The sequence below is a fragment of the Chiloscyllium plagiosum genome, chromosome 27, assembly GCF_004010195.1.
Source record: "Chiloscyllium plagiosum isolate BGI_BamShark_2017 chromosome 27, ASM401019v2, whole genome shotgun sequence".
Taxonomy (NCBI): domain Eukaryota; kingdom Metazoa; phylum Chordata; class Chondrichthyes; order Orectolobiformes; family Hemiscylliidae; genus Chiloscyllium; species Chiloscyllium plagiosum.
In genome coordinates, this window is record NC_057736.1 from 9829929 (window position 1) to 9838767 (window position 8839).

Sequence of the window (8839 nt, forward strand, 5' to 3'; positions counted from 1 at the left end):
GGAGTATTGGAAAGAGAAGTTGTTCAGGGTGAGGGCCAGTTCAGTCAGTCGAAGGAGGGTTACGAAGAGGCAGGCATAGCTGGGGCCCATGCGGGTGCCCGTGGCTACTCCTTTCGTTTGGAGGAAGTGGGAGGATTGGAAAGAGAAGTTGTTCAGGGTGAGGACCAGTTCAGTCAGTCGAAGGAGGATGTCAGTGGAAGGGTACTGGTTGGTATGGCGGGAAAGGAAGAAGCGGAGGGCTTTGAGTCCTTCGTGATGGGGGATGGAGGTGTACAGGGACTGGATGTCCATGGTGAAAATAAGGCGTTGGGGACCGGGGAAGCGAAAATCATGGAGCAGGTGGAGGGCATGGGTGCTGTCCCGAACGTAGGTGGGGAGTTCTTGGACTAAGGGGGACAGGACGGTGTCAACTGACCTATCACCCTCACCTTGACCTCTTTCCACCTATCACATTTCCGACGCCCCTCCCCCAAGTCCCTCCTCCCTACCTTTTATCTTAGCCTGCTGGACAAACTTTCCTCATTCCTGAAGAAGGGCTTATGCCCGAAACGTCGATTCTCCTGTTCCCTGGATGCTGCCTGACCTGTTGTTCTTTTAGCTGTCTATCCTAGAGATGGGAAGGTTATTTAATTTGGCAAGGCAGTGGTGTACACAATCCCCACTACCTTCTTGCATTCACTAAAATAAAGTCTAGGGTAGGAGGGCTCTCATTGTTGATCTATCCCCCTGATATCAATTAAGACCTATAGATGGCCACCCTAATCATAGCACTGCTGAGCACAAGTCCCATCAGCTTCTGACTGGCCAACAGCTCTTGCTGTGCATTGCTTGGTTCTCCAGAGTTTTGATTCCAGGTGGAGGCCTATCCATAGACTCCTCAATGCCTGATTGTCATGAGATTTGGTGAGCCTTCCCTGAAAGAGGCAGTGCAGGTCTCTTACTGGTTATCCAGACTGCTATCTCAGCAAGATTCTGCCCATTGCGTCTTACAGCTGACCATATTCTTGATGGACTAGGAATTACTGATTATCTAATAACTGCTATATTTGGAACATGTATGCTAGGTGTGGAAAGAATTGAATAATCCTCACTGTATGTTCAAGTGTCAACAATGACTATACATTCAGGAAGAGAGTGGCAAAAAAAAGGAAGACTGTACAGAATGCCAAGATGCTGATTACAGTGGGTTAACTCATAACATTGTGAGGTAAAAACAATGACTGCAGATGCTGGAAACCAGATTCTGGATCAGTGGTGCTGGAAGAGCACAGCAATTCAGGCAGCATCCGAGGACAGGCAAAATCGACGTTTCGGGCAAAAGCCCGATGAAGGGCTTTTGCCCGAAACGTCGATTTTGCCTGTCCTCGGATGCTGCCTGAATTGCTGTGCTCTTCCAGCACCACTGATCCAGAATCATAACATTGTGAGGCTGTTTATCTATGCCTCAATGTAAAAGTGTATTTGAAACTATTTGTCAGATAAACTGAAGTCAATGAAAATGATTTTGGATATTTTTATCTTTTTGAATTTTGTTAGTTTGTAGTTTGTTTTCTGCAGCTGTGTTTTTCAATTCTTTTATGTCTGTTATCATTATTCTTTAACCACCTTATGCATTAATTTTATCCCAAATTCTATAGAAGTCATAAAGGTTAAATTGGACAAGGTCAGTGTAATGTGTGCTAACAGAAGCTGGGTTCAGCAACAAGCTGTACAAAAAAAACATAAATTAAGACAGAATGTCACAAACTCTGGCTCCAAGATAGCAACATTTTAGTAAATGTACTTAAATATTTTAGACATCGGGCCGAGTATTCCCTTTCCTGGAAATGACAAGGAGGGGAGAAAAACTAGAGAAAAACTCACTCTCTTCTCACCACCTGTGCAAGTAAATGCTGAAGAAGTAAGTCCTTTGGCAACTTTCTTGACTTGCCAGCAATTAAAGCCCTTAAGTAGTCAAAGATTGACTGCGTAAGGGCCTCAAAGCACGAACACCTGCCTCTTCAGAGACAAAGATGAGGGTTAAAGTGGATGCCTGTGATTGCCATATCATTGCTTTCAACCCCTGGACACAGTCTCTCTCTAAGAACCTCACCACACAGCACAAAGGGAAAAAAAAGAGTTTCATGTTTGCCATTGATCTTCTTTCAAGTTGGTCTCAACAGGTAGCCTTTAGGAACCAAACAATGCCTGGCTTGGATTTGCCAACAGCTTCTGGTGACTCGAATTACTTTTGTGAAGGCACCGGATAGGAAAAGAAACTCGACCAGCTGCCTATCAGCTTAGCGAGTTTTGAGATTTGTAGCTCAGGTTGAGGTTCTGGATGTAGGTTTGCTCGCTGAGCTGGAAGGTTCATTTCCAGATGTTTCGTCACCCTACCAGGTAACATCTTCAGTAAGCCTCCAGGCAAAGCACTGCTGCTGATTCCTGCTTTCTATTTATATGTTTGGGTTTCTTTGGGTTGGTGCTGTCATTTCCTGTGGTGATGTCATTTCTGGTTATTTTTCTCAGGCCACTTGCCATAAAACGACAAGACCCTCTCTCACTAGTATCCTTACATACAGATAAGAAAGGACACCACTTCAACTGGGACAACACATCCATCCTTGGCCAAGCCAAACAGAGACATGCACGAGAATTCCTAGACATATGGCATTCCAACCGGAACTCTATCAACAAACACATCAAAAAGAACAGGAAATGACATCACCAACCCATCAGTTAAGATGTCCTGATGCAAGGAAATCACATTTAGAAGACACAACATGTCTTGTAAAGATACAGTATTAAAGACTGTCTGTGTGGAGTTTGCAAATTCTCCCAATGTCTGCGTGGATTTCCACCAGGTGCTCTGGTTTCGTCCCACAGTTGAAAGATGTGCAGGTCTAATTGATTGACCATGTAAAATTGTCTATAGTGTCCAGAGATGTGTAGACTAGGTGAATCAACCATATTAAATGTGGGGTTACAGGGATGGGGTGCATCTGGGTGAAATGCTCTTCTGACGGTTGGTTCTAGACTCGATGGCCAAATGGCCTCTATCTACACCATTAGAACTCTATGCTTCTATGAAAGTTCCTCCACAGCTTTTGCCTCTTCTTGCATAGATCAACGTGTGCAGCAAATGCATCATCCTCATGATGCCTGATAATCCTACCGCTTGTGAGTTACTTTGTGTCAGTCTGATGAGCACTGTAAGTGATATATTATATCAATAATTTGATGAGGGACGAATCACAAGAAGACAAGAAGTTGGAGCGGGAAAAGACCAGTCTGCCCATTGAACTTGTACCATCATTTGATGTAATCATGGCTGATCTTTGACTCAATTCCACTTTCCTGTCCTTATCCATATCTACTGGTTTCATGAACGACCAAACATCTATCTATCCCAGTTTTAAATTTATTGAAGCCCTCTGGGGTAGAATTCAATTGATTCATAATTCTGAGTGAAATAATTTCTCCTGTCCCAGTCCAAAATGATTGGCCCCTTATCATGAGTCTGTAGCCCCATGTTTTAGTTCTCTAACCAACAGAAACATGCCTACCCTTTCAAGCCTCTTCAGAGTCTTGTATTTCACAACAAAATTGCCAGACAATATGAACTCAATTTACTCACCTTCTCATTATTGGTCACCCTTTCATTCCAGTAATTCTTTGCTATACCACCATCAAATACAAGTACATTTCTTAAAAATAGAGATCACATTTGCATACATTATTCCAGACATGTACAATCTTGCCAATACTTCTTTATTCCTGATGTTCAAGCCATTTCCAATAAAGACCAACATTATAATTGTCTTTCCAATTGCTTGCTGCACACGCGTACTGACTTTCTGCATTCCTTATACGAATGAGTGCTCACAAGTCTCTTTGAGTATTAACAGGTTTTTCACCTTATTAAAAATATTCTTCCTTTTTATTGTTACAATCAAAATGTACAACTTGCAAACTTCACTGTATTATAGTTCAACTGCCATGTGGTTGCGCACTCACTTTACTCTTTGCACCCTCTCTGTGTCCTCATCACAGCTTAATTTTCCACCGAGCTTGGTACGATCAGCAGATGAGAAGATTTAGTATCTCCTGGTATACAAAATTGTGCAAGGAATAAGCATGATTTATTATTCTATGAACACTAGAAATAGTTATCATAAAAGGTAAAGTGTAACAATGTGACAATACAAAATTGTTTTTTGTCTGCCTCTGTCTATATATAAATACATTTCGTGATACGTGTGTTACATTTCATGTTCAGCTTAATCTGATATGCACATTTTTGCATTACTTGAAGAAGTTCTTAAAATCCATAGGAAGTTTTCTTTGTAATGATATATCTGTTATTTGGCTGCAGATCCAAATATTTCCCAAAAAGCACGTAGCATTAAATTAATCCAACATTTGGATTAGGGCCAATAAATGACTCTGATTTGTGTTTTATTTCTCATTTGTTTTCATAACACTTTAGTTTGAAGATTTGGCAAGGGCTGTTGTATTGCTGCTCCATTAATGAATACATCAAAATAAAAACACTAACATTTCTTTAGAGTCATAGAGATGTACAGCATGGAAACAGACCCTTTGGTCCAACCTGTCCATGCCGACCAGATATCCCAACCCAATCTAGCTCCACTTGCCAGCACCCGGCCCATATCCCTCCAAACCCTTCCTATTCATATACCCATCCAAATGCCTTTTAAATGTTGCAATTGTACCAGCCTCCACCACTTCTTCTGGCAGCTTATTCCATACTCGTACTACCCTCTGTGTGAAAAAGTTGCGCCTTAGGTCTCTTTTATATCTTTCCCCTCTCACCCTAAACCTATGCCCTCTAGTTCTGGACTCCCGACCCCAGGGAAAAGACTGCCTATTTACCCTATCCATGCCCCTCATAATTTTTTAAACCTCTATAAGGTCATTCCTCAGCCTCCGATGCTCCAGGGAAAACAGCCCCAGCCTGGGGGTAAAGGCCTATCCCCACCCCAACATGTCCATCGAGGCCTGCAGCAAGGCCATGGCTAGTGTGGTCGGCCCACTGGCCATCGTCGCTGCGGCCCGGATGTACGGGAAGGCCGTCTTCTTCCTTAAGACCGAGCAGGCGGTCCACCTGGCCGTGGAGAGGGGGCTCACTGTGGGCGGGACACATTTGCCCGTTGACCCTTTGGAGGTCACGGGCCAGAGAGTTGTGATCTCCAACGACCCACTGTTCATTGCCAGTGAGCTCCTTCTTCCCCACCTCACCACCTTGGGGGAGATCCGGTCTGGTGTCCAACCGCTCCTGCTCGGTCTTAAGGACACTGCCCTCTGGCACGTATACTCCTTCCAACGCCAGGTGTTCATTTGCCTGGCCCGGGAGGAGGTCACCGAGGGCTCCTTTACCCTCCTCCATGAGGGCGCGGCCTACCGTGTCTTGCGGATGGCATGAGGTGCCACCTGTGCCACGAGGTGGGGCACATTAGAAAAAACTGCCCCACCCAGAAGGCTGCCCTGCCTACACCAACGGCTGAGGGTGGCGCCGCCACACCCACTCCCCCTCCCCCGAAGTCAACACCACAAGCCCCAGTAGCGGGGGCTAAGCCAGAGGGTTCGGGATTGGTGGCGGACACCAGGGACGAAGCGGAGTCTGTCTCCAGTGACGTTTTCGTGTCCCAGGTGCCCTCCACCGATCTCCCCCCTCATCCCCCTCGAGGAACACCGGGAGTTTGTCGAGGAAACTTGGAGTCGCCGGGATAGAGCCCAACTGGTGCTCGACCGCTGGAGCTCCTTCGAGAGAGTCTACTGGTTGGCTGACGCTGCTCATCAGGCGCCTGGGCTCGACATGAACGAGCGAAAGCGAGTCAGGAACTTCCTGGGGGCACTGCGGGTGAGGGACTTCTGTGCCCCTCCCTCATCCTCCCAGTAAATGGATATAGTTTTTTTTAAATGTACTGGTGGTGGTTGCACGATGCTTCCGATATGAAGACAACTATAGCCAACCTCAACATCAATGGCAGCAGGGAGTCACAGCGCAGATTCCAGACCCTCTCGGTCCTCCGGGACAGGAGGTATGCAGTGTGCTTCCTGCAAGAAACCCACACTATCCCGGGAGACGAAGCCACCTGGCTCCTGGAGTGGCGAGGGGGGGGGTCTACATGAGTCACCTCACCCGCAGATCTGGCGGGGTGGCTATCCTGTTGGCCCCGCATTTTCAGCCAGAGATCTTGGGGGTCAGGGAGCCCGTGCCAGGCCATTTGCTTCACCTGACGGTTCGGCTGAGGGCGCGGTGCTTCACTTGGTGAACGTCTATGCTCCCCTGGCCGGGCCGAGGCAAGCGAGCTTCTTCGAAGAAGTGTCCGCTCATCTCGCTTCCATCGACGAGAACCAGTGCGTTGTCCTCGGGGGAGATTTTAACTGCGTCCTCGAGGGCAGGGACCACGGCGGTGCCCGCACTGGCTGCGCGTCGGGGAAGAGGTTGGGGGACTTGATCAAGTCCTTCGAGCTGGTGGACATCTGGCAGAATCGCCAGCCCGACTCCATCGCCTTCACCTTCGGGCGTATGCCTCCTGTTTTCCAAAGGCCTCCACGCGGCAAGTGTCGTGCACGGACCATCACCTGGCGTGGGCGGAACTCCTTCCGTTCGGAGCCAGGCTCGGCTCCGCGTATTGGCACTTTAACAACCTGCTGCTGGAGGACGAGCGGTTCCGGGACTCGTTTCGTCATTTTTGGGCCGGCTGGAGAAGGAAGCAGGGAAGCTTCCCCTCCCTGAGGCTATGGTGGGACGTGGGAAAGGCTCACGTCCGCACTTTCTGTCAGGAGTACGCGAGGGGGTCGACGAAGAGGCGGAAATCCAGGATCAGGGAGTTGGAGAGGGAGATGCTCGACCTGGAGTCACGCCTTGGTCAGCCCGACGTGGACCCGGCCCTGCGCGGGGCGTACGAAGAGAAGAAGGCCGTGCTCTGGGACCTGCAGCTCATCGGGGCTCGGGGCGCGTACGTGAGGTTGCGGATCCAGCTCCTCCTCGCTGGAAAAAAGGCGTGGCACCCAGCAGCTCCTTATGCTGCTGGCCGACGACGGGTCCCTCGTCTCGGATCCAGAGGGTATCAGGGCCCACGTCCGAAACTATTACACGGCTCTGTTTTCTCCGGATCCGTCCAGCGAGGATGCTCGCAGAGTTCTGTGGGAGGACCTGCCGCAGTTTGGCCTGGAGGACGCCGGAAGGCTCGATGCTCCTGTCACCTTGGAGGAGCTGACCGGCGCCCTCGACCGGCTCTCGGGGGGGCAAGTCCCCGGGGCTGGACGGGCTGACTGTGGTGTTCTTCAGGGCGTTCTGGGACATCCTGGGGAGCGACTACGCACAGGTCCTGGGGGAGTATCTAAATGCCGGAGAGCTGCCCCTTTCTTGGCGCAGGGCGGTCATCGTCCTGCTGCCAAAGAAGGGGGACCTTTGTTCTTTCAAGAACTGGCGTCTGGTCTCCCTCCTCAGCACAGACTACAAAATCTTCGCCAGGGTGTTGTCTTCTCGCCTGGCCTCCGTGCTGGCCCACATGATTCACCCGGACCAGTCCTACACGGTCCCGGGCTGGATGATACACGACAACGCCAACTGGTCTGGGACCTGATCCATTTCTGTCAACTGTCTGGTCTGCCGAGCGCCTTCCTGTCTCTCGACCAGGAGAAGGCGTTCGACAGGGTCGATCACGAGTACCTGCTCGGGACTCTGCGGGCATTCGGGTTCGGGACACAGTTCGTCGCCCAGATCCAACTTTTGTACGCCGCCGCAGAGTGTCTGGTTAAAGTTAACGGGTCCCTGATGGCGCCCCTTCGCTTCGGGAGAGGAGTGCGTCAAGGCTGCCCCCTGTCCGGCCAGCTGTATTCCCTGTGCGTGGAGCCTTTCCTGCACCTCTTGCGGAGGAGGTTGTCGGGGCTGGTTCTGCGCGGCACGGCCACGGGGGTGGTCCTCTCGGCCTACGCCGACGACGTGCTCCTCACTTTCACCGACCCGTCTGACCTGGGGAGGATGCGCGAGTGCCAGGCCGTGTACTCGACGGCGTCTTCCGCCAGGATCAACTGGGCCAAATGTTCCGGACTACTGGTCGGCCCGTGGCGGGTGGACTCTCTGCCGGAGGAGTTATGGGGGTTCAGCTGGAGTACCTCCCATCTCCTCTAACTTGGGTCTACCTCAGCCCGGCTGAGGAATCCTGGCCGGCCAACTGGCAGGAGCTGGAGGCCAAAGTCTCGGCTCGCCTAGGCCGCTGGACAGGACTGCTCCGAGTGCTATCTTACAGGAGTCGAGTGCTGCTCATAAACCAGCTGGTGGCCGCCATGCTGTGGTACCGGCTGGTCACTTTGGTCCCTCCTCCTGGCTTTGTCGCTGGCATCCAGAGAACGTTGGTCGATTTCTTCTGGGACAAAAAGATGCACTGGGTCGCCGCACAGGTTCTGAGTCTCCCTATTGAGGAGGGCGGCCAGTCGCTGGTGTGCGCCCGCACCCAGGTCGCGACGTTCCGCCTTCAGACCTTGCAGCGATACCTTTACGTCGAGCCTCCTCCTAGATGGTGCGCCCTGGCGACGTATTTTTTCCGCCAGGTGCGTAACCTCAACTACGACACGCAGCTCCTGTTCGTCGACCGTGACGGTTTGCAGGTCGCCCTCAAGACGCTGCCTGTCTTTTACCAGGACCTGATCACTGTCTGGAACATGGTCGAATCGCGTCGCGCCTACCCTCCGGCTGGAGTAGCGGCTGTCGTCAGGGAGCCGTTGCTCAGGAATCCGCACCTCCGTACTCGCGGGTTCGAGTGGCTGTCGGAGGAGAGGGCCGCGGCGGCGAGGGTGACCAGGGTCGGGGACGTACTGGGTGCCG

General features: G+C 50.9%; 1 long non-coding RNA gene across 1 annotated transcript in view; it reads left to right on the top strand.

The window, feature by feature from the left end:
• The window catches only part of LOC122563529, a 40674-nt gene extending 38086 nt beyond the window's left edge, over positions 1-2588 (top strand). Inside the window, exon 4 of the long non-coding RNA XR_006315626.1 lies at positions 2509-2588. This is a non-coding gene — a long non-coding RNA (uncharacterized LOC122563529). The remainder of the gene's footprint in view (positions 1-2508) is intronic.
• Positions 2589-8839: the final 6251 nt, after the last annotated feature.